The following is a 25,339-nucleotide window of genomic DNA, read 5'->3' as shown; positions in this document are numbered from 1 at the left end:
AACAACATCTCTCCTTTGCTGTGTATGTGACTATGGAGCTGTTTGGTGATGTCGTCTATTACGGCCTTCATAGAAGCAACAGGAGATTGTTGCATCCATCTTGAACCCTCAGAACTACAGTGCTATGATGTCACTCACTTCCACAGGCCTTGCAGAGTGTAAACAACAACAACCCAGCTTTGTTGTGTATGTAACCATAGGGATTTGTGATGTCACCTAGAACCTTCACAGCAGCGACAGCTTTATGAGGAGCATCAGCACTGCTCTGCCTGAGCAGAACCATCACCGCCATAGGTTGTCAAATAACCCGGATTTAACCCACACAGGTAAGTCCAATGGGGTGCAGGCATGTCCTCTATGCTTACAGCTTCCCGTGGGTGTTGGTTTGATACCGTTTGGGGACAGCCAAGGAGGCATCTGCAGGCAACAAAGGTAGGTGTGTGCTTGTGTGTGTGTTTCCTATGCAGATCCTAAGCCCAGTGTCACATGCAAGTAGGAGGAGTAAGAAGGGTTCCTGGCAAATCCGGGTTATGGATTGCATTTAAAAAGGCCCCGTGGGAGTGCAATGGGCCCCTGTCTTGCTGCTTAGCAATAATGGTATGGGTTTAGGTTCTGCTGTGTGTACTGGTGGTTGACTGCCCCCCAGCCCAGAGTGTGCATGGAAAATTGTCTGGCAGCCTCCCTGACAGCAAGCAGTGATAGTGCCCATGAAGGGGACCTTGTTGGGCCCGCCCCTTTCACGGTTATCGCTTCTCGGCCTTTTGGCTAAGATCAAGTGTAGTATCTGTTCTTATCAGTTTAATATCTGATACGTCCCCTATCTGGGGACCATATATTAAATGGATTTTTGAGAACGGGGGCCGATTTCGAAGCTTGCTTCCGTCGCCCTATGCATTGACCCGATATGGCAGTATCTTCGGGTACAGTGCACCACCCCCTTACAGGGTTAAAAAGAAAGATTCCTACTTTCATTGCTACCTGCTTGCTGGCTAGCCAGCTAGCCAGCCCTGTGGGCCTTGCTGCTGCTGCAGCCAAAAAACAAAAGGTGGTGCTGCTGCTGCTTCTGCTGCTTCTGCTTCTGCTTGTGTCTGGCCCCTGTTGGAGCGTCCAGGCACAGGACTTCTGCTGCTGCTGACTAAATGGCCTCCTTAATTGGATCATTTGAGTAGCCAGCACACCTGTGCAGGTAGGGCATGACATGATAGGCAGCTGCCTTGATAGCGGGTGGGTGCTGAATGTTCCTAATTGACAAAATAAGATTAATGCTTATGAAGAAATATAAAATCTCATCCCTTCCCCAATATCGCGCCACACCCCTACCCCTTAATTCCCTGGTTGAACTTGATGGACATATGTCTTTTTTCGACCGTACTAACTATGTAACTATGTAACATAACATGGGGGGGGGGGGGGGGGTCTCCTGGCTGTTCACACAGGTGTGTCATTGCTGTACATTGACCATGCATTGCTTCTGTGGTATTGCAAAGGCAAAGACAAATGCTTCCAGCCATCCATTGCACTAATGGATTGGTCATCAGCTGGCTGTCTATGTCCCGCATCAATATAGACCAAAGTACAGAGGGTTAGGCTATGCTATTGTGCACCTACCTGATGCATCAGAAGGTGCAAGGCCCTTGCTAAATTCTGTGCACAGACTTTGAGATCTATGCTTTAGACTGTATCTAAACCTGCTCCAACATGGACTGACATTCTGGCCTACTTTCAGCCGATGCGACTTGTCTGTCGCTGAACAGTCGCTTTTTATGTATTCAGCACCTATGTATAATGTTGTAAAAATGCTCTAGAAGCTAAAGTCGCAGAAATGTCACACATATTTGGCCTGCAACTTTCTGTGCGACAAATTCAGACAGGAAAAATCAGTATAAATCCTTAGAAAATTATCCCCCAGTGTCTCCATCTGCTGGCGGTATTGAATAAGCATTGCTGCACTGATGGGGTATGCATTAGACGAAAAAAAAGAAGAAAAAGAAGAATAATACGCCCAGAAAAGAGGCGAAAAGGAGAAAAACGTAAAAAAACGTGAAAAAAAAGTAAGAGGAAGAGAAGGGAAAAAAAGGTGGAAATGGGTTTAAAAGTGATTTCGGCGGAGAAATATATATATATATATATATATATATATATATATATATATATGCGCACACACACACATAGATATAAACGTATTCTCCGTTGAGATATTGCAGCCGCTGCTGTGTCCAGGCCCAGGAGCCTTAGCACTGTGCTGTGATGTCACTCAATACCACTGACATCACTAGGTGTAAACAACATCTCTCCTTTGCTGTGTATGTGACTATGGAGCTGTTTGGTGATGTCGTCTATTACGGCCTTCATAGAAGCAACAGGAGATTGTTGCATCCATCTTGAACCCTCAGAACTACAGTGCTATGATGTCACTCACTTCCACAGGCCTTGCAGAGTGTAAACAACAACAACCCAGCTTTGTTGTGTATGTAACCATAGGGATTTGTGATGTCACCTAGAACCTTCACAGCAGCGACAGCTTTATGAGGAGCATCAGCACTGCTCTGCCTGAGCAGAACCATCACCGCCATAGGTTGTCAAATAACCCGGATTTAACCCACACAGGTAAGTCCAATGGGGTGCAGGCATGTCCTCTATGCTTACAGCTTCCCGTGGGTGTTGGTTTGATACCGTTTGGGGACAGCCAAGGAGGCATCTGCAGGCAACAAAGGTAGGTGTGTGCTTGTGTGTGTGTTTCCTATGCAGATCCTAAGCCCAGTGTCACATGCAAGTAGGAGGAGTAAGAAGGGTTCCTGGCAAATCCGGGTTATGGATTGCATTTAAAAAGGCCCCGTGGGAGTGCAATGGGCCCCTGTCTTGCTGCTTAGCAATAATGGTATGGGTTTAGGTTCTGCTGTGTGTACTGGTGGTTGACTGCCCCCCAGCCCAGAGTGTGCATGGAAAATTGTCTGGCAGCCTCCCTGACAGCAAGCAGTGATAGTGCCCATGAAGGGGACCTTGTTGGGCCCGCCCCTTTCACGGTTATCGCTTCTCGGCCTTTTGGCTAAGATCAAGTGTAGTATCTGTTCTTATCAGTTTAATATCTGATACGTCCCCTATCTGGGGACCATATATTAAATGGATTTTTGAGCGGGGGCCGATTTCGAAGCTTGCTTCCGTCGCCCTATGCATTGACCCGATATGGCAGTATCTTCGGGTACAGTGCACCACCCCCTTACAGGGTTAAAAAGAAAGATTCCTACTTTCATTGCTACCTGCTTGCTGGCTAGCCAGCTAGCCAGCCCTGTGGGCCTTGCTGCTGCTGCAGCCAAAAAACAAAAGGTGGTGCTGCTGCTGCTTCTGCTTCTGCTTGTGTCTGGCCCCTGTTGGAGCGTCCAGGCACAGGACTTCTGCTGCTGCTGACTAAATGGCCTCCTTAATTGGATCATTTGAGTAGCCAGCACACCTGTGCAGGTAGGGCATGACATGATAGGCAGCTGCCTTGATAGCGGGTGGGTGCTGAATGTTCCTAATTGACAAAATAAGATTAATGCTTATGAAGAAATATAAAATCTCATCCCTTCCCCAATATCGCGCCACACCCCTACCCCTTAATTCCCTGGTTGAACTTGATGGACATATGTCTTTTTTCGACCGTACTAACTATGTAACTATGTAACATAACATGGGGGGGGGGGGGGGGGTCTCCTGGCTGTTCACACAGGTGTGTCATTGCTGTACATTGACCATGCATTGCTTCTGTGGTATTGCAAAGGCAAAGACAAATGCTTCCAGCCATCCATTGCACTAATGGATTGGTCATCAGCTGGCTGTCTATGTCCCGCATCAATATAGACCAAAGTACAGAGGGTTAGGCTATGCTATTGTGCACCTACCTGATGCATCAGAAGGTGCGAGGCCCTTGCTAAATTCTGTGCACAGACTTTGAGATCTATGCTTTAGACTGTATCTAAACCTGCTCCAACATGGACTGACATTCTGGCCTACTTTCAGCCGATGCGACTTGTCTGTCGCTGAACAGTCGCTTTTTATGTATTCAGCACCTATGTATAATGTTGTAAAAATGCTCTAGAAGCTAAAGTCGCAGAAATGTCACACATATTTGGCCTGCAACTTTCTGTGCGACAAATTCAGACAGGAAAAATCAGTATAAATCCTTAGAAAATTATCCCCCAGTGTCTCCATCTGCTGGCGGTATTGAATAAGCATTGCTGCACTGATGGGGTATGCATTAGACGAAAAAAAAGAAGAAAAAGAAGAATAATACGCCCAGAAAAGAGGCGAAAAGGAGAAAAACGTAAAAAAACGTGAAAAAAAAGTAAGAGGAAGAGAAGGGAAAAAAAGGTGGAAATGGGTTTAAAAGTGATTTCGGCGGAGAAATATATATATATATATATATATATATATATATATATATATATATATGCGCACACACACACATAGATATAAACGTATTCTCCGTTGAGATATTGCAGCCGCTGCTGTGTCCAGGCCCAGGAGCCTTAGCACTGTGCTGTGATGTCACTCAATACCACTGACATCACTAGGTGTAAACAACATCTCTCCTTTGCTGTGTATGTGACTATGGAGCTGTTTGGTGATGTCGTCTATTATGGCCTTCATAGAAGCAACAGGAGATTGTTGCATCCATCTTGAACCCTCAGAACTACAGTGCTATGATGTCACTCACTTCCACAGGCCTTGCAGAGTGTAAACAACAACAACCCAGCTTTGTTGTGTATGTAACCATAGGGATTTGTGATGTCACCTAGAACCTTCACAGCAGCGACAGCTTTATGAGGAGCATCAGCACTGCTCTGCCTGAGCAGAACCATCACCGCCATAGGTTGTCAAATAACCCGGATTTAACCCACACAGGTAAGTCCAATGGGGTGCAGGCATGTCCTCTATGCTTACAGCTTCCCGTGGGTGTTGGTTTGATACCGTTTGGGGACAGCCAAGGAGGCATCTGCAGGCAACAAAGGTAGGTGTGTGCTTGTGTGTGTGTTTCCTATGCAGATCCTAAGCCCAGTGTCACATGCAAGTAGGAGGAGTAAGAAGGGTTCCTGGCAAATCCGGGTTATGGATTGCATTTAAAAAGGCCCCGTGGGAGTGCAATGGGCCCCTGTCTTGCTGCTTAGCAATAATGGTATGGGTTTAGGTTCTGCTGTGTGTACTGGTGGTTGACTGCCCCCCAGCCCAGAGTGTGCATGGAAAATTGTCTGGCAGCCTCCCTGACAGCAAGCAGTGATAGTGCCCATGAAGGGGACCTTGTTGGGCCCGCCCCTTTCACGGTTATCGCTTCTCGGCCTTTTGGCTAAGATCAAGTGTAGTATCTGTTCTTATCAGTTTAATATCTGATACGTCCCCTATCTGGGGACCATATATTAAATGGATTTTTGAGAACGGGGGCCGATTTCGAAGCTTGCTTCCGTCGCCCTATGCATTGACCCGATATGGCAGTATCTTCGGGTACAGTGCACCACCCCCTTACAGGGTTAAAAAGAAAGATTCCTACTTTCATTGCTACCTGCTTGCTGGCTAGCCAGCTAGCCAGCCCTGTGGGCCTTGCTGCTGCTGCAGCCAAAAAACAAAAGGTGGTGCTGCTGCTGCTTCTGCTGCTTCTGCTTCTGCTTGTGTCTGGCCCCTGTTGGAGCGTCCAGGCACAGGACTTCTGCTGCTGCTGACTAAATGGCCTCCTTAATTGGATCATTTGAGTAGCCAGCACACCTGTGCAGGTAGGGCATGACATGATAGGCAGCTGCCTTGATAGCGGGTGGGTGCTGAATGTTCCTAATTGACAAAATAAGATTAATGCTTATGAAGAAATATAAAATCTCATCCCTTCCCCAATATCGCGCCACACCCCTACCCCTTAATTCCCTGGTTGAACTTGATGGACATATGTCTTTTTTCGACCGTACTAACTATGTAACTATGTAACATAACATGGGGGGGGGGGGGGGGGGGGGTCTCCTGGCTGTTCACACAGGTGTGTCATTGCTGTACATTGACCATGCATTGCTTCTGTGGTATTGCAAAGGCAAAGACAAATGCTTCCAGCCATCCATTGCACTAATGGATTGGTCATCAGCTGGCTGTCTATGTCCCGCATCAATATAGACCAAAGTACAGAGGGTTAGGCTATGCTATTGTGCACCTACCTGATGCATCAGAAGGTGCAAGGCCCTTGCTAAATTCTGTGCACAGACTTTGAGATCTATGCTTTAGACTGTATCTAAACCTGCTCCAACATGGACTGACATTCTGGCCTACTTTCAGCCGATGCGACTTGTCTGTCGCTGAACAGTCGCTTTTTATGTATTCAGCACCTATGTATAATGTTGTAAAAATGCTCTAGAAGCTAAAGTCGCAGAAATGTCACACATATTTGGCCTGCAACTTTCTGTGCGACAAATTCAGACAGGAAAAATCAGTATAAATCCTTAGAAAATTATCCCCCAGTGTCTCCATCTGCTGGCGGTATTGAATAAGCATTGCTGCACTGATGGGGTATGCATTAGACGAAAAAAAAGAAGAAAAAGAAGAATAATACGCCCAGAAAAGAGGCGAAAAGGAGAAAAACGTAAAAAAACGTGAAAAAAAAGTAAGAGGAAGAGAAGGGAAAAAAAGGTGGAAATGGGTTTAAAAGTGATTTCGGCGGAGAAATATATATATATATATATATATATATATATATATATATATATATGCGCACACACACACATAGATATAAACGTATTCTCCGTTGAGATATTGCAGCCGCTGCTGTGTCCAGGCCCAGGAGCCTTAGCACTGTGCTGTGATGTCACTCAATACCACTGACATCACTAGGTGTAAACAACATCTCTCCTTTGCTGTGTATGTGACTATGGAGCTGTTTGGTGATGTCGTCTATTACGGCCTTCATAGAAGCAACAGGAGATTGTTGCATCCATCTTGAACCCTCAGAACTACAGTGCTATGATGTCACTCACTTCCACAGGCCTTGCAGAGTGTAAACAACAACAACCCAGCTTTGTTGTGTATGTAACCATAGGGATTTGTGATGTCACCTAGAACCTTCACAGCAGCGACAGCTTTATGAGGAGCATCAGCACTGCTCTGCCTGAGCAGAACCATCACCGCCATAGGTTGTCAAATAACCCGGATTTAACCCACACAGGTAAGTCCAATGGGGTGCAGGCATGTCCTCTATGCTTACAGCTTCCCGTGGGTGTTGGTTTGATACCGTTTGGGGACAGCCAAGGAGGCATCTGCAGGCAACAAAGGTAGGTGTGTGCTTGTGTGTGTGTTTCCTATGCAGATCCTAAGCCCAGTGTCACATGCAAGTAGGAGGAGTAAGAAGGGTTCCTGGCAAATCCGGGTTATGGATTGCATTTAAAAAGGCCCCGTGGGAGTGCAATGGGCCCCTGTCTTGCTGCTTAGCAATAATGGTATGGGTTTAGGTTCTGCTGTGTGTACTGGTGGTTGACTGCCCCCCAGCCCAGAGTGTGCATGGAAAATTGTCTGGCAGCCTCCCTGACAGCAAGCAGTGATAGTGCCCATGAAGGGGACCTTGTTGGGCCCGCCCCTTTCACGGTTATCGCTTCTCGGCCTTTTGGCTAAGATCAAGTGTAGTATCTGTTCTTATCAGTTTAATATCTGATACGTCCCCTATCTGGGGACCATATATTAAATGGATTTTTGAGAACGGGGGCCGATTTCGAAGCTTGCTTCCGTCGCCCTATGCATTGACCCGATATGGCAGTATCTTCGGGTACAGTGCACCACCCCCTTACAGGGTTAAAAAGAAAGATTCCTACTTTCATTGCTACCTGCTTGCTGGCTAGCCAGCTAGCCAGCCCTGTGGGCCTTGCTGTTGCTGCAGCCAAAAAACAAAAGGTGGTGCTGCTGCTGCTTCTGCTGCTTCTGCTTCTGCTTGTGTCTGGCCCCTGTTGGAGCGTCCAGGCACAGGACTTCTGCTGCTGCTGACTAAATGGCCTCCTTAATTGGATCATTTGAGTAGCCAGCACACCTGTGCAGGTAGGGCATGACATGATAGGCAGCTGCCTTGATAGCGGGTGGGTGCTGAATGTTCCTAATTGACAAAATAAGATTAATGCTTATGAAGAAATATAAAATCTCATCCCTTCCCCAATATCGCGCCACACCCCTACCCCTTAATTCCCTGGTTGAACTTGATGGACATATGTCTTTTTTCGACCGTACTAACTATGTAACTATGTAACATAACATGGGGGGGGGGGGGTCTCCTGGCTGTTCACACAGGTGTGTCATTGCTGTACATTGACCATGCATTGCTTCTGTGGTATTGCAAAGGCAAAGACAAATGCTTCCAGCCATCCATTGCACTAATGGATTGGTCATCAGCTGGCTGTCTATGTCCCGCATCAATATAGACCAAAGTACAGAGGGTTAGGCTATGCTATTGTGCACCTACCTGATGCATCAGAAGGTGCGAGGCCCTTGCTAAATTCTGTGCACAGACTTTGAGATCTATGCTTTAGACTGTATCTAAACCTGCTCCAACATGGACTGACATTCTGGCCTACTTTCAGCCGATGCGACTTGTCTGTCGCTGAACAGTCGCTTTTTATGTATTCAGCACCTATGTATAATGTTGTAAAAATGCTCTAGAAGCTAAAGTCGCAGAAATGTCACACATATTTGGCCTGCAACTTTCTGTGCGACAAATTCAGACAGGAAAAATCAGTATAAATCCTTAGAAAATTATCCCCCAGTGTCTCCATCTGCTGGCGGTATTGAATAAGCATTGCTGCACTGATGGGGTATGCATTAGACGAAAAAAAAGAAGAAAAAGAAGAATAATACGCCCAGAAAAGAGGCGAAAAGGAGAAAAACGTAAAAAAACGTGAAAAAAAAGTAAGAGGAAGAGAAGGGAAAAAAAGGTGGAAATGGGTTTAAAAGTGATTTCGGCGGAGAAATATATATATATATATATATATATATATATATATATATATGCGCACACACACACATAGATATAAACGTATTCTCCGTTGAGATATTGCAGCCGCTGCTGTGTCCAGGCCCAGGAGCCTTAGCACTGTGCTGTGATGTCACTCAATACCACTGACATCACTAGGTGTAAACAACATCTCTCCTTTGCTGTGTATGTGACTATGGAGCTGTTTGGTGATGTCGTCTATTACGGCCTTCATAGAAGCAACAGGAGATTGTTGCATCCATCTTGAACCCTCAGAACTACAGTGCTATGATGTCACTCACTTCCACAGGCCTTGCAGAGTGTAAACAACAACAACCCAGCTTTGTTGTGTATGTAACCATAGGGATTTGTGATGTCACCTAGAACCTTCACAGCAGCGACAGCTTTATGAGGAGCATCAGCACTGCTCTGCCTGAGCAGAACCATCACCGCCATAGGTTGTCAAATAACCCGGATTTAACCCACACAGGTAAGTCCAATGGGGTGCAGGCATGTCCTCTATGCTTACAGCTTCCCGTGGGTGTTGGTTTGATACCGTTTGGGGACAGCCAAGGAGGCATCTGCAGGCAACAAAGGTAGGTGTGTGCTTGTGTGTGTGTTTCCTATGCAGATCCTAAGCCCAGTGTCACATGCAAGTAGGAGGAGTAAGAAGGGTTCCTGGCAAATCCGGGTTATGGATTGCATTTAAAAAGGCCCCGTGGGAGTGCAATGGGCCCCTGTCTTGCTGCTTAGCAATAATGGTATGGGTTTAGGTTCTGCTGTGTGTACTGGTGGTTGACTGCCCCCCAGCCCAGAGTGTGCATGGAAAATTGTCTGGCAGCCTCCCTGACAGCAAGCAGTGATAGTGCCCATGAAGGGGACCTTGTTGGGCCCGCCCCTTTCACGGTTATCGCTTCTCGGCCTTTTGGCTAAGATCAAGTGTAGTATCTGTTCTTATCAGTTTAATATCTGATACGTCCCCTATCTGGGGACCATATATTAAATGGATTTTTGAGAACGGGGGCCGATTTCGAAGCTTGCTTCCGTCGCCCTATGCATTGACCCGATATGGCAGTATCTTCGGGTACAGTGCACCACCCCCTTACAGGGTTAAAAAGAAAGATTCCTACTTTCATTGCTACCTGCTTGCTGGCTAGCCAGCTAGCCAGCCCTGTGGGCCTTGCTGCTGCTGCAGCCAAAAAACAAAAGGTGGTGCTGCTGCTGCTTCTGCTGCTTCTGCTTCTGCTTGTGTCTGGCCCCTGTTGGAGCGTCCAGGCACAGGACTTCTGCTGCTGCTGACTAAATGGCCTCCTTAATTGGATCATTTGAGTAGCCAGCACACCTGTGCAGGTAGGGCATGACATGATAGGCAGCTGCCTTGATAGCGGGTGGGTGCTGAATGTTCCTAATTGACAAAATAAGATTAATGCTTATGAAGAAATATAAAATCTCATCCCTTCCCCAATATCGCGCCACACCCCTACCCCTTAATTCCCTGGTTGAACTTGATGGACATATGTCTTTTTTCGACCGTACTAACTATGTAACTATGTAACATAACATGGGGGGGGGGTCTCCTGGCTGTTCACACAGGTGTGTCATTGCTGTACATTGACCATGCATTGCTTCTGTGGTATTGCAAAGGCAAAGACAAATGCTTCCAGCCATCCATTGCACTAATGGATTGGTCATCAGCTGGCTGTCTATGTCCCGCATCAATATAGACCAAAGTACAGAGGGTTAGGCTATGCTATTGTGCACCTACCTGATGCATCAGAAGGTGCGAGGCCCTTGCTAAATTCTGTGCACAGACTTTGAGATCTATGCTTTAGACTGTATCTAAACCTGCTCCAACATGGACTGACATTCTGGCCTACTTTCAGCCGATGCGACTTGTCTGTCGCTGAACAGTCGCTTTTTATGTATTCAGCACCTATGTATAATGTTGTAAAAATGCTCTAGAAGCTAAAGTCGCAGAAATGTCACACATATTTGGCCTGCAACTTTCTGTGCGACAAATTCAGACAGGAAAAATCAGTATAAATCCTTAGAAAATTATCCCCCAGTGTCTCCATCTGCTGGCGGTATTGAATAAGCATTGCTGCACTGATGGGGTATGCATTAGACGAAAAAAAAGAAGAAAAAGAAGAATAATACGCCCAGAAAAGAGGCGAAAAGGAGAAAAACGTAAAAAAACGTGAAAAAAAAGTAAGAGGAAGAGAAGGGAAAAAAAGGTGGAAATGGGTTTAAAAGTGATTTCGGCGGAGAAATATATATATATATATATATATATATATATATATATATATATATATATATATATGCGCACACACACACATAGATATAAACGTATTCTCCGTTGAGATATTGCAGCCGCTGCTGTGTCCAGGCCCAGGAGCCTTAGCACTGTGCTGTGATGTCACTCAATACCACTGACATCACTAGGTGTAAACAACATCTCTCCTTTGCTGTGTATGTGACTATGGAGCTGTTTGGTGATGTCGTCTATTACGGCCTTCATAGAAGCAACAGGAGATTGTTGCATCCATCTTGAACCCTCAGAACTACAGTGCTATGATGTCACTCACTTCCACAGGCCTTGCAGAGTGTAAACAACAACAACCCAGCTTTGTTGTGTATGTAACCATAGGGATTTGTGATGTCACCTAGAACCTTCACAGCAGCGACAGCTTTATGAGGAGCATCAGCACTGCTCTGCCTGAGCAGAACCATCACCGCCATAGGTTGTCAAATAACCCGGATTTAACCCACACAGGTAAGTCCAATGGGGTGCAGGCATATCCTCTATGCTTACAGCTTCCCGTGGGTGTTGGTTTGATACCGTTTGGGGACAGCCAAGGAGGCATCTGCAGGCAACAAAGGTAGGTGTGTGCTTGTGTGTGTGTTTCCTATGCAGATCCTAAGCCCAGTGTCACATGCAAGTAGGAGGAGTAAGAAGGGTTCCTGGCAAATCCGGGTTATGGATTGCATTTAAAAAGGCCCCGTGGGAGTGCAATGGGCCCCTGTCTTGCTGCTTAGCAATAATGGTATGGGTTTAGGTTCTGCTGTGTGTACTGGTGGTTGACTGCCCCCCAGCCCAGAGTGTGCATGGAAAATTGTCTGGCAGCCTCCCTGACAGCAAGCAGTGATAGTGCCCATGAAGGGGACCTTGTTGGGCCCGCCCCTTTCACGGTTATCGCTTCTCGGCCTTTTGGCTAAGATCAAGTGTAGTATCTGTTCTTATCAGTTTAATATCTGATACGTCCCCTATCTGGGGACCATATATTAAATGGATTTTTGAGAACGGGGGCCGATTTCGAAGCTTGCTTCCGTCGCCCTATGCATTGACCCGATATGGCAGTATCTTCGGGTACAGTGCACCACCCCCTTACAGGGTTAAAAAGAAAGATTCCTACTTTCATTGCTACCTGCTTGCTGGCTAGCCAGCTAGCCAGCCCTGTGGGCCTTGCTGCTGCTGCAGCCAAAAAACAAAAGGTGGTGCTGCTGCTGCTTCTGCTGCTTCTGCTTCTGCTTGTGTCTGGCCCCTGTTGGAGCGTCCAGGCACAGGACTTCTGCTGCTGCTGACTAAATGGCCTCCTTAATTGGATCATTTGAGTAGCCAGCACACCTGTGCAGGTAGGGCATGACATGATAGGCAGCTGCCTTGATAGCGGGTGGGTGCTGAATGTTCCTAATTGACAAAATAAGATTAATGCTTATGAAGAAATATAAAATCTCATCCCTTCCCCAATATCGCGCCACACCCCTACCCCTTAATTCCCTGGTTGAACTTGATGGACATATGTCTTTTTTCGACCGTACTAACTATGTAACTATGTAACATAACATGGGGGGGGGTCTCCTGGCTGTTCACACAGGTGTGTCATTGCTGTACATTGACCATGCATTGCTTCTGTGGTATTGCAAAGGCAAAGACAAATGCTTCCAGCCATCCATTGCACTAATGGATTGGTCATCAGCTGGCTGTCTATGTCCCGCATCAATATAGACCAAAGTACAGAGGGTTAGGCTATGCTATTGTGCACCTACCTGATGCATCAGAAGGTGCGAGGCCCTTGCTAAATTCTGTGCACAGACTTTGAGATCTATACTTTAGACTGTATCTAAACCTGCTCCAACATGGACTGACATTCTGGCCTACTTTCAGCCGATGCGACTTGTCTGTCGCTGAACAGTCGCTTTTTATGTATTCAGCACCTATGTATAATGTTGTAAAAATGCTCTAGAAGCTAAAGTCGCAGAAATGTCACACATATTTGGCCTGCAACTTTCTGTGCGACAAATTCAGACAGGAAAAATCAGTATAAATCCTTAGAAAATTATCCCCCAGTGTCTCCATCTGCTGGCGGTATTGAATAAGCATTGCTGCACTGATGGGGTATGCATTAGACGAAAAAAAAGAAGAAAAAGAAGAATAATACGCCCAGAAAAGAGGCGAAAAGGAGAAAAACGTAAAAAAACGTGAAAAAAAAGTAAGAGGAAGAGAAGGGAAAAAAAGGTGGAAATGGGTTTAAAAGTGATTTCGGCGGAGAAATATATATATATATATATATATATATATATATATATATATATATGCGCACACACACACATAGATATAAACGTATTCTCCGTTGAGATATTGCAGCCGCTGCTGTGTCCAGGCCCAGGAGCCTTAGCACTGTGCTGTGATGTCACTCAATACCACTGACATCACTAGGTGTAAACAACATCTCTCCTTTGCTGTGTATGTGACTATGGAGCTGTTTGGTGATGTCGTCTATTACGGCCTTCATAGAAGCAACAGGAGATTGTTGCATCCATCTTGAACCCTCAGAACTACAGTGCTATGATGTCACTCACTTCCACAGGCCTTGCAGAGTGTAAACAACAACAACCCAGCTTTGTTGTGTATGTAACCATAGGGATTTGTGATGTCACCTAGAACCTTCACAGCAGCGACAGCTTTATGAGGAGCATCAGCACTGCTCTGCCTGAGCAGAACCATCACCGCCATAGGTTGTCAAATAACCCGGATTTAACCCACACAGGTAAGTCCAATGGGGTGCAGGCATGTCCTCTATGCTTACAGCTTCCCGTGGGTGTTGGTTTGATACCGTTTGGGGACAGCCAAGGAGGCATCTGCAGGCAACAAAGGTAGGTGTGTGCTTGTGTGTGTGTTTCCTATGCAGATCCTAAGCCCAGTGTCACATGCAAGTAGGAGGAGTAAGAAGGGTTCCTGGCAAATCCGGGTTATGGATTGCATTTAAAAAGGCCCAGTGGGAGTGCAATGGGCCCCTGTCTTGCTGCTTAGCAATAATGGTATGGGTTTAGGTTCTGCTGTGTGTACTGGTGGTTGACTGCCCCCCAGCCCAGAGTGTGCATGGAAAATTGTCTGGCAGCCTCCCTGACAGCAAGCAGTGATAGTGCCCATGAAGGGGACCTTGTTGGGCCCGCCCCTTTCACGGTTATCGCTTCTCGGCCTTTTGGCTAAGATCAAGTGTAGTATCTGTTCTTATCAGTTTAATATCTGATACGTCCCCTATCTGGGGACCATATATTAAATGGATTTTTGAGAACGGGGGCCGATTTCGAAGCTTGCTTCCGTCGCCCTATGCATTGACCCGATATGGCAGTATCTTCGGGTACAGTGCACCACCCCCTTACAGGGTTAAAAAGAAAGATTCCTACTTTCATTGCTACCTGCTTGCTGGCTAGCCAGCTAGCCAGCCCTGTGGGCCTTGCTGCTGCTGCAGCCAAAAAACAAAAGGTGGTGCTGCTGCTGCTTCTGCTGCTTCTGCTTGTGTCTGGCCCCTGTTGGAGCGTCCAGGCACAGGACTTCTGCTGCTGCTGACTAAATGGCCTCCTTAATTGGATCATTTGAGTAGCCAGCACACCTGTGCAGGTAGGGCATGACATGATAGGCAGCTGCCTTGATAGCGGGTGGGTGCTGAATGTTCCTAATTGACAAAATAAGATTAATGCTTATGAAGAAATATAAAATCTCATCCCTTCCCCAATATCGCGCCACACCCCTACCCCTTAATTCCCTGGTTGAACTTGATGGACATATGTCTTTTTTCGACCGTACTAACTATGTAACTATGTAACATAACATGGGGGGGGGGGTCTCCTGGCTGTTCACACAGGTGTGTCATTGCTGTACATTGACCATGCATTGCTTCTGTGGTATTGCAAAGGCAAAGACAAATGCTTCCAGCCATCCATTGCACTAATGGATTGGTCATCAGCTGGCTGTCTATGTCCCGCATCAATATAGACCAAAGTACAGAGGGTTAGGCTATGCTATTGTGCACCTACCTGATGCATCAGAAGGTGCGAGGCCCTTGCTAAATTCTGTGCACAGACTTTGAGATCTATGCTTTAGACTGTATCTAAACCTGCTCCAACATGGACTGACATTCTGGCCTACTTTCAGCCGATGCGACTTGTCTGTCGCTGAACAGTCGCTTTTTATGTATTCAGCACCTATGTATAATGTTGTAAAAATGCTCTAGAAGCTAAAGTCGCAGAAATGTCACACATATTTGGCCTGCAACTTTCTGTGCGACAAATTCAGACAGGAAAAATCAGTATAAATCCTTAGAAAATTATCCCCCAGTGTCTCCATCTGCTGGCGGTATTGAATAAGCATTGCTGCACTGATGGGGTATGCATTAGACGAAAAAAAAGAAGAAAAAGAAGAATAATACGCCCAGAAAAGAGGCGAAAAGGAGAAAAACGTAAAAAAACGTGAAAAAAAAGTAAGAGGAAGAGAAGGGAAAAAAAGGTGGAAATGGGTTTAAAAGTGATTTCGGCGGAGAAATATATATATATATATATATATATATATATATATATATATGCGCACACACACACATAGATATAAACGTATTCTCCGTTGAGATATTGCAGCCGCTGCTGTGTCCAGGCCCAGGAGCCTTAGCACTGTGCTGTGATGTCACTCAATACCACTGACATCACTAGGTGTAAACAACATCTCTCCTTTGCTGTGTATGTGACTATGGAGCTGTTTGGTGATGTCGTCTATTACGGCCTTCATAGAAGCAACAGGAGATTGTTGCATCCATCTTGAACCCTCAGAACTACAGTGCTATGATGTCACTCACTTCCACAGGCCTTGCAGAGTGTAAACAACAACAACCCAGCTTTGTTGTGTATGTAACCATAGGGATTTGTGATGTCACCTAGAACCTTCACAGCAGCGACAGCTTTATGAGGAGCATCAGCACTGCTCTGCCTGAGCAGAACCATCACCGCCATAGGTTGTCAAATAACCCGGATTTAACCCACACAGGTAAGTCCAATGGGGTGCAGGCATGTCCTCTATGCTTACAGCTTCCCGTGGGTGTTGGTTTGATACCGTTTGGGGACAGCCAAGGAGGCATCTGCAGGCAACAAAGGTAGGTGTGTGCTTGTGTGTGTGTTTCCTATGCAGATCCTAAGCCCAGTGTCACATGCAAGTAGGAGGAGTAAGAAGGGTTCCTGGCAAATCCGGGTTATGGATTGCATTTAAAAAGGCCCCGTGGGAGTGCAATGGGCCCCTGTCTTGCTGCTTAGCAATAATGGTATGGGTTTAGGTTCTGCTGTGTGTACTGGTGGTTGACTGCCCCCCAGCCCAGAGTGTGCATGGAAAATTGTCTGGCAGCCTCCCTGACAGCAAGCAGTGATAGTGCCCATGAAGGGGACCTTGTTGGGCCCGCCCCTTTCACGGTTATCGCTTCTCGGCCTTTTGGCTAAGATCAAGTGTAGTATCTGTTCTTATCAGTTTTTCATGCCGGTGGACAGTAACGCCGGTATGGGGCTGGTGGGGATGGGTGCTGCATGGAGGATGCAGGTGTACCAGGGCTTTCCGGGGCTGGTTCTGAGGAATCAGCTCGACGGCTGCCCCGATGTGACCTGTTCCCTCCGGGTCTCGCCATGAGGCTGAGAGGGTCTAGAGCCGAGGTACTTTTGTGCCTCGGGGAGTGGTGACCCCGAGGTGCCGAAACTCACTGGGAGGATAGGCTCACTGAGTTGAAGCACGGGCACCATAATCTCTTCACCTTGTGGCACTCACCTCTTGATTCCCGGCCTTCTGGCTAGGATCAGAGAAATTTTTATAGATCCGGCCGGATGTCCGGGCAGTATATCTGCACACATTCACTTATTTATTTCTTTTTTGTCTCACTGTGTCACTTTTTGCGTGTTGTGTGTTCACAGGATTGGTCAGGATGCGGTAGCCCTTCTGGGTGTCCCTCCTGGCGGTCTAGGGGAGGTGTGTGTGGCCATTAGGTTCCGCACCTCCCTGCAAACACCCCGGGTACTCCTGCTTTGGCAGGGTACCTACCGTAATCGGCTCTGCGGGCAGATACCTTGGCTAACGCCAAGGGGGATGCCGGGAGCATTTGTGGTCCCCTAGTAGCTTCGGCGAAAAGGGACATCGAACCTGGAACCTCGCAGGTACCTTTTGGTCCGGAGGCGAAGGGTAAGGTTTGTTGGGGGGCCTCTCTCCTATCGGAGAAGGGCTTGCGATAGACCGCATCCTTTGTGCACGTTTTTTTTAGTGTAACACGTTTGCACTTTTTCTTGCACTTTGGGTGAATCGAAAGCACGTTCCTCGGCTTTAGATAAAAAAAAAAAAAAAAAAAAAAAAAAAAAAAATCTGTTCTTATCAGTTTAATATCTGATACGTCCCCTATCTGGGGACCATATATTAAATGGATTTTTGAGAACGGGGGCCGATTTCGAAGCTTGCTTCCGTCGCCCTATGCATTGACCCGATATGGCAGTATCTTCGGGTACAGTGCACCACCCCCTTACAGGGTTAAAAAGAAAGATTCCTACTTTCATTGCTACCTGCTTGCTGGCTAGCCAGCTAGCCAGCCCTGTGGGCCTTGCTGCTGCTGCAGCCAAAAAACAAAAGGTGGTGCTGCTGCTGCTTCTGCTGCTTCTGCTTCTGCTTGTGTCTGGCCCCTGTTGGAGCGTCCAGGCACAGGACTTCTGCTGCTGCTGACTAAATGGCCTCCTTAATTGGATCATTTGAGTAGCCAGCACACCTGTGCAGGTAGGGCATGACATGATAGGCAGCTGCCTTGATAGCGGGTGGGTGCTGAATGTTCCTAATTGACAAAATAAGATTAATGCTTATGAAGAAATATAAAATCTCATCCCTTCCCCAATATCGCGCCACACCCCTACCCCTTAATTCCCTGGTTGAACTTGATGGACATATGTCTTTTTTCGACCGTACTAACTATGTAACTATGTAACATAACATGGGGGGGGGGGGGGGGTCTCCTGGCTGTTCACACAGGTGTGTCATTGCTGTACATTGACCATGCATTGCTTCTGTGGTATTGCAAAGGCAAAGACAAATGCTTCCAGCCATCCATTGCACTAATGGATTGGTCATCAGCTGGCTGTCTATGTCCCGCATCAATATAGACCAAAGTACAGAGGGTTAGGCTATGCTATTGTGCACCTACCTGATGCATCAGAAGGTGCGAGGCCCTTGCTAAATTCTGTGCACAGACTTTGAGATCTATGCTTTAGACTGTATCTAAACCTGCTCCAACATGGACTGACATTCTGGCCTACTTTCAGCCGATGCGACTTGTCTGTCGCTGAACAGTCGCTTTTTATGTATTCAGCACCTATGTATAATGTTGTAAAAATGCTCTAGAAGCTAAAGTCGCAGAAATGTCACACATATTTGGCCTGCAACTTTCTGTGCGACAAATTCAGACAGGAAAAATCAGTATAAATCCTTAGAAAATTATCCCCCAGTGTCTCCATCTGCTGGCGGTATTGAATAAGCATTGCTGCACTGATGGGGTATGCATTAGACGAAAAAAAAGAAGAAAAAGAAGAATAATACGCCCAGAAAAGAGGCGAAAAGGAGAAAAACGTAAAAAAACGTGAAAAAAAAGTAAGAGGAAGAGAAGGGAAAAAAAGGTGGAAATGGGTTTAAAAGTGATTTCGGCGGAGAATATATATATATATATATATATATATATATATATATATATATATATGCGCACACACACACATAGATATAAACGTATTCTCCGTTGAGATATTGCAGCCGCTGCTGTGTCCAGGCCCAGGAGCCTTAGCACTGTGCTGTGATGTCACTCAATACCACTGACATCACTAGGTGTAAACAACATCTCTCCTTTGCTGTGTATGTGACTATGGAGCTGTTTGGTGATGTCGTCTATTACGGCCTTCATAGAAGCAACAGGAGATTGTTGCATCCATCTTGAACCCTCAGAACTACAGTGCTATGATGTCACTCACTTCCACAGGCCTTGCAGAGTGTAAACAACAACAACCCAGCTTTGTTGTGTATGTAACCATAGGGATTTGTGATGTCACCTAGAACCTTCACAGCAGCGACAGCTTTATGAGGAGCATCAGCACTGCTCTGCCTGAGCAGAACCATCACCGCCATAGGTTGTCAAATAACCCGGATTTAACCCACACAGGTAAGTCCAATGGGGTGCAGGCATGTCCTCTATGCTTACAGCTTCCCGTGGGTGTTGGTTTGATACCGTTTGGGGACAGCCAAGGAGGCATCTGCAGGCAACAAAGGTAGGTGTGTGCTTGTGTGTGTGTTTCCTATGCAGATCCTAAGCCCAGTGTCACATGCAAGTAGGAGGAGTAAGAAGGGTTCCTGGCAAATCCGGGTTATGGATTGCATTTAAAAAGGCCCCGTGGGAGTGCAATGGGCCCCTGTCTTGCTGCTTAGCAATAATGGTATGGGTTTAGGTTCTGCTGTGTGTACTGGTGGTTGACTGCCCCCCAGCCCAGAGTGTGCATGGAAAATTGTCTGGCAGCCTCCCTGACAGCAAGCAGTGATAGTGCCCATGAAGGGGACCTTGTTGGGCCCACCCCTTTCACGGTTATCGCTTCTCGGCCTTTTGGCTAAGATCAAGTGTAGTATCTGTTCTTATCAGTTTAATATCTGATACGTCCCCTATCTGGGGACCATATATTAAATGGATTTTTGAGAACGGGGGCCGATTTCGAAGCTTGCTTCCGTCGCCCTATGCATTGACCCGATATGGCAGTATCTTCGGGTACAGTGCACCACCCCCTTACAGGGTTAAAAAGAAAGATTCCTACTTTCATTGCTACCTGCTTGCTGGCTAGCCAGCTAGCCAGCCCTGTGGGCCTTGCTGCTGCTGCAGCCAAAAAACAAAAGGTGGTGCTGCTGCTGCTTCTGCTGCTTCTGCTTCTGCTTGTGTCTGGCCCCTGTTGGAGCGTCCAGGCACAGGACTTCTGCTGCTGCTGACTAAATGGCCTCCTTAATTGGATCATTTGAGTAGCCAGCACACCTGTGCAGGTAGGGCATGACATGATAGGCAGCTGCCTTGATAGCGGGTGGGTGCTGAATGTTCCTAATTGACAAAATAAGATTAATGCTTATGAAGAAATATAAAATCTCATCCCTTCCCCAATATCGCGCCACACCCCTACCCCTTAATTCCCTGGTTGAACTTGATGGACATATGTCTTTTTTCGACCGTACTAACTATGTAACTATGTAACATAACATGGGGGGGGGGGGGGGGGGTCTCCTGGCTGTTCACACAGGTGTGTCATTGCTGTACATTGACCATGCATTGCTTCTGTGGTATTGCAAAGGCAAAGACAAATGCTTCCAGCCATCCATTGCACTAATGGATTGGTCATCAGCTGGCTGTCTATGTCCCGCATCAATATAGACCAAAGTACAGAGGGTTAGGCTATGCTATTGTGCACCTACCTGATGCATCAGAAGGTGCGAGGCCCTTGCTAAATTCTGTGCACAGACTTTGAGATCTATGCTTTAGACTGTATCTAAACCTGCTCCAACATGGACTGACATTCTGGCCTACTTTCAGCCGATGCGACTTGTCTGTCGCTGAACAGTCGCTTTTTATGTATTCAGCACCTATGTATAATGTTGTAAAAATGCTCTAGAAGCTAAAGTCGCAGAAATGTCACACATATTTGGCCTGCAACTTTCTGTGCGACAAATTCAGACAGGAAAAATCAGTATAAATCCTTAGAAAATTATCCCCCAGTGTCTCCATCTGCTGGCGGTATTGAATAAGCATTGCTGCACTGATGGGGTATGCATTAGACGAAAAAAAAGAAGAAAAAGAAGAATAATACGCCCAGAAAAGAGGCGAAAAGGAGAAAAACTTAAAAAAACGTGAAAAAAAAGTAAGAGGAAGAGAAGGGAAAAAAAGGTGGAAATGGGTTTAAAAGTGATTTCGGCGGAGAAATATATATATATATATATATATATATATATATATATATATATATGCGCACACACACACATAGATATAAACGTATTCTCCGTTGAGATATTGCAGCCGCTGCTGTGTCCAGGCCCAGGAGCCTTAGCACTGTGCTGTGATGTCACTCAATACCACTGACATCACTAGGTGTAAACAACATCTCTCCTTTGCTGTGTATGTGACTATGGAGCTGTTTGGTGATGTCGTCTATTACGGCCTTCATAGAAGCAACAGGAGATTGTTGCATCCATCTTGAACCCTCAGAACTACAGTGCTATGATGTCACTCACTTCCACAGGCCTTGCAGAGTGTAAACAACAACAACCCAGCTTTGTTGTGTATGTAACCATAGGGATTTGTGATGTCACCTAGAACCTTCACAGCAGCGACAGCTTTATGAGGAGCATCAGCACTGCTCTGCCTGAGCAGAACCATCACCGCCATAGGTTGTCAAATAACCCGGATTTAACCCACACAGGTAAGTCCAATGGGGTGCAGGCATGTCCTCTATGCTTACAGCTTCCCGTGGGTGTTGGTTTGATACCGTTTGGGGACAGCCAAGGAGGCATCTGCAGGCAACAAAGGTAGGTGTGTGCTTGTGTGTGTGTTTCCTATGCAGATCCTAAGCCCAGTGTCACATGCAAGTAGGAGGAGTAAGAAGGGTTCCTGGCAAATCCGGGTTATGGATTGCATTTAAAAAGGCCCCGTGGGAGTGCAATGGGCCCCTGTCTTGCTGCTTAGCAATAATGGTATGGGTTTAGGTTCTGCTGTGTGTACTGGTGGTTGACTGCCCCCCAGCCCAGAGTGTGCATGGAAAATTGTCTGGCAGCCTCCCTGACAGCAAGCAGTGATAGTGCCCATGAAGGGGACCTTGTTGGGCCCGCCCCTTTCACGGTTATCGCTTCTCGGCCTTTTGGCTAAGATCAAGTGTAGTATCTGCATTTGGTCTGGTCGGAAGGTGTCTGTGGTACCCCGCTTCTCGGCCTTGGGGGATTGTCTCTCCTTACGGAGGGACTTCACCCCCTTGCTGCTATTGGGGAGCGGGCTTAGTCCACGGACAACGGGTTGCGATCCCCCTGTCTCTGGGACCTTGTGTCTCAGAAGGCATTTTCGGTACGTTGAGCGTTACCTGTAGCTTCGGAAGCACCTAGGGTACCCCCGACCTCTGCCTTGGGTAAGGGTTCCGCTTTTATAGCGGGATTCCGAGCCCCTGCTGCTATTGGGGAAGGGGCTTAGTCCCTGGGTGTGGAAGATGCCGTTCTCCTGGGCTTTCCCCTCTGGGGAAATGTCGATGCGAAATACCATCCGCATAGAGGTGTCGGAGAGCCATCGTCAGTTGAAGAACCTCCGCTTCATTGCGGAGGTGATTCTTCTTGACTACTTCCGCCTCAATAGGGAGGACATCCTGTGTCTAAATGACCAGGAAAGCCGTGGCCTGTATACCGTCACCTTCACGGCCACGGCGTGTTGCGATAACATCTATGCAACCTTGTCTGGTGCGGACCAGAGGGACGATCGACTCGACGGTCTTTCGTTCCAGTTCCTCTATGGTGAGGAACATATACCGTTGGTGGTGGCTATGCACAGCCCTCATGTGACCACGGAGGATATAGCCACTTTTCTTCGGCGATACTGCGAAGAGGTGCGATTCGCAAACAAAATCTTGAACTCCGTGCGGTTCTGGAACGGCAAGAGGAAGTTCTGGGTCAAGCTCCGTAAGGATCCCGGTGGTATTGGGGGTCTTTGCCATCCGCCCCCAAATTTTGCCATCGGGAGAGTTCGGGGCTTCCTGTTCTATCCTCAAATGCCTATGTATTGCCGAAATTGCTTGAGGTTTGGCCACACCCAGGAGACCTGCGGCGCGGAGCGTGTGATTCGCTGCAATAGGTGTGGCCAAGAAGGTCACATAGCCTCAAGATGTAGCCATACGATAAGGTGCAACCTCTGCGGAGAGGAAAATCACGATTTTAATTCCTGTCCCCATAAAGCAAAAACTACGATGGGTGGGTCAAGGCTGGGCCCACCCAAAGAGGGGACAGGACAAAAGACGTCCTTTTTTAAGATGCCCAAACCCCAGATGGCAGGTACTGATGGGTCCAGGCCCAAGACCTCTGGTGCTCCATCGGGGGGCCCACCGGTGGTAGTGCTAGGGGGAGGCCATGGGGATTCCACGAAGCCCGGGCGGGTGATCGAGTTTACTGCCCGGGAAATTGAAAGACGTCGATCGACTTCCTACCTGGCTCAAGAGCCCGCCGAAACTTCTGAAGGGGGCTCACCTGTGGCGGGTGGCAGCCGACGGGCCTCGGTGGGGGCAAAAGTGGACCCAAAATTGCAGCATAAGCCAGGTACTGGCTTGGCCCAGGGTCGCCCTGCTCCGGACGAAGAGGCCCCGGTGAAAGCCCGCCGGAAGGGGAGCCAGGTGGCCAGGTCTGAGCCCGGTCCTGTTACTCCGCCTATACAGGACAGGGCCAAGAAGACAAGTGGCGCCAAACCAGGGTTTGCTGCCCCGCCAGCAGTGGACCCGGTGGGTAAAACTGGCCATCGTCGATCGATGGGGAAGTTGGAGCAACAGTCCTCAGCAACGCTTGCTGGGGAACAAGCGATGAAAACTTCCCAAGGAAGCGGCAAAGGTTCCGGAAAAGAGGCCTCACAGGCCCCTGTGCAGCAGTTCCAGTCGTCAAATGATGAAAGAAGACGCAGATCCATCAGCCGGGGGCCAGAGATTACATCGAGTGAGAGCAACACAGAGGATATGGACAGCAGTGTGACATTTAAAAGACAAAGAGAAGAAGAAGAGGAAGACATTCAAAGGAAAGCGGCGTGCCGTAGTTCGGACGAGAGCGAGCTCAGGGTCGGGGCATCATCGATCTCAAGCTCCGACCCTCAGAACATCAAGGAGCTGATGACCCCGCAGGCGGGGGATGACGGTACGCAGCTTATTATTGACTTTGATTCTCCAAGCACGGACTCTCCATAAACTATGCCTATCCCTGTAAAAATTGCCTCACTCAATGTGAGGTCCTTAAAGAGCCCTGATCGCAGGGCTGCTTTATTTTCTTATCTAGAGACATGTGACTTTGACCTTTGCCTGCTACAAGAATGTGGAATCCCTAGTAAAATGGACTATAAAGACTTAAAAGAAGACTGGAAGCTGGGCCCATCCATATGGTCCGGTGCAAATGACTGTCGTTCTGTGGGTGTTGGGCTGCTCTGCCGAGGCCAGTCCTTTTCTATTCATACAGTAACTGAGATTGTGCCTGGCAGAGCTCTTTTAATTCATCTATATTTTAATGGACTTTTAATTCGTGTTTTAAATGTGTATGCCCCTCCTGATAAACAGGAGCGGGCAGAACTATTTGAAATTTTACCACTGTTTTGTGTTGGGTCTTCCCCCCTGCTGGTGGGAGGTGATTTTAACTGCATACGTGATGGGGAACACCGGCAGGGTGGGGATATTAATCGTAAAGACCGCACTTCTTACCTGCTTAAAAATTTTATTGATGATTTTAATTTGAAAGATTGCTGGAAGGATCTCTTGCCGGAGGACCCAGGCGCCACATGGTCCAATGGAAGAGTGAGCTCCAGAATCGATTTTATTTTTTCCTCTAGAGCTTTTAAACCCCTGAAATGCACGCTCGAGCAGAATATCTTCTCTGATCATAAGCTCCTCTTGGTGGGCCTGGAGCTAGAGGGGGAGCAAAAAGCAAAAAGGGGCCTCTGGAGATTAAACACCACACTCCTAGAGGACCCTGAGATAAAAGAGGAGTTTGTGCGGACCTACCAATGCTGGCAATCACAAAGAAAACCCCACGAGCCTATGCTGCACTGGTGGGAGGGCACCAAATCTAAAATCAGATTTTTTTTTATCAAAGCAGGTAAGAAGAAGGCAAAAATGGAAAAACAGTGGTTTTATGTTCTTAACATGCGTTTAAATGTACTTTTTAAATTGAAAGAAGCTGGTATGGATGTAGAAAATGATATTTTAAACCTTAAAACTGAAATAAAACATGCCATAGAAAAGAAAGGGAAACAAATCATTTTTAACTCACATGTGCAGCACCTGGAGGAGGGCGAGAAATGTTCCCGTTTC

General features: G+C 47.1%; 10 non-coding genes and 1 pseudogene across 10 annotated transcripts; all 11 read left to right on the top strand.

Annotated features, from left to right (window-relative positions):
* The first annotated feature begins 745 nt into the window (after positions 1-745).
* On the top strand, positions 746-936 carry LOC130325893 (U2 spliceosomal RNA). The gene has a single exon (XR_008870621.1). It is a non-coding gene; the product is annotated as a U2 spliceosomal RNA (small nuclear RNA).
* A 2,090-nt stretch (positions 937-3,026) lies between these two features.
* Positions 3,027-3,215, top strand: LOC130325896 (U2 spliceosomal RNA). The gene has a single exon (XR_008870624.1). It is a non-coding gene; the product is annotated as a U2 spliceosomal RNA (small nuclear RNA).
* A 2,085-nt stretch (positions 3,216-5,300) lies between these two features.
* LOC130325892 (U2 spliceosomal RNA) lies at positions 5,301-5,491 on the top strand. Its single transcript, XR_008870620.1, has one exon. It is a non-coding gene; the product is annotated as a U2 spliceosomal RNA (small nuclear RNA).
* Positions 5,492-7,587: 2,096 nt separating this feature from the next.
* LOC130325904 (U2 spliceosomal RNA) lies at positions 7,588-7,778 on the top strand. The gene has a single exon (XR_008870630.1). It is a non-coding gene; the product is annotated as a U2 spliceosomal RNA (small nuclear RNA).
* Positions 7,779-9,862: 2,084 nt separating this feature from the next.
* On the top strand, positions 9,863-10,053 carry LOC130325903 (U2 spliceosomal RNA). The gene has a single exon (XR_008870629.1). It is a non-coding gene; the product is annotated as a U2 spliceosomal RNA (small nuclear RNA).
* Positions 10,054-12,148: 2,095 nt separating this feature from the next.
* On the top strand, positions 12,149-12,339 carry LOC130325901 (U2 spliceosomal RNA). Its single transcript, XR_008870628.1, has one exon. It is a non-coding gene; the product is annotated as a U2 spliceosomal RNA (small nuclear RNA).
* Positions 12,340-14,423: 2,084 nt separating this feature from the next.
* LOC130325900 (U2 spliceosomal RNA) lies at positions 14,424-14,614 on the top strand. The gene has a single exon (XR_008870627.1). It is a non-coding gene; the product is annotated as a U2 spliceosomal RNA (small nuclear RNA).
* Positions 14,615-16,690: 2,076 nt separating this feature from the next.
* On the top strand, positions 16,691-16,878 carry LOC130325898 (U2 spliceosomal RNA). Its single transcript, XR_008870626.1, has one exon. It is a non-coding gene; the product is annotated as a U2 spliceosomal RNA (small nuclear RNA).
* Positions 16,879-17,572: 694 nt separating this feature from the next.
* LOC130325897 (U2 spliceosomal RNA) lies at positions 17,573-17,770 on the top strand. The gene has a single exon (XR_008870625.1). It is a non-coding gene; the product is annotated as a U2 spliceosomal RNA (small nuclear RNA).
* Positions 17,771-19,862: 2,092 nt separating this feature from the next.
* Positions 19,863-20,053, top strand: LOC130325890 (U2 spliceosomal RNA). The gene has a single exon (XR_008870619.1). It is a non-coding gene; the product is annotated as a U2 spliceosomal RNA (small nuclear RNA).
* A 2,093-nt stretch (positions 20,054-22,146) lies between these two features.
* LOC130325899 (U2 spliceosomal RNA) lies at positions 22,147-22,364 on the top strand (annotated as a pseudogene).
* Positions 22,365-25,339: the final 2,975 nt, after the last annotated feature.

The sequence above is a fragment of the Hyla sarda genome, unplaced genomic scaffold (genome assembly GCF_029499605.1).
Source record: "Hyla sarda isolate aHylSar1 unplaced genomic scaffold, aHylSar1.hap1 scaffold_2767, whole genome shotgun sequence".
In the NCBI taxonomy this organism is placed as follows: domain Eukaryota; kingdom Metazoa; phylum Chordata; class Amphibia; order Anura; family Hylidae; genus Hyla; species Hyla sarda.
Note: the sequence above shows the minus strand (reverse complement) of the source record. Positions and strands in the feature narration are given on the sequence as shown.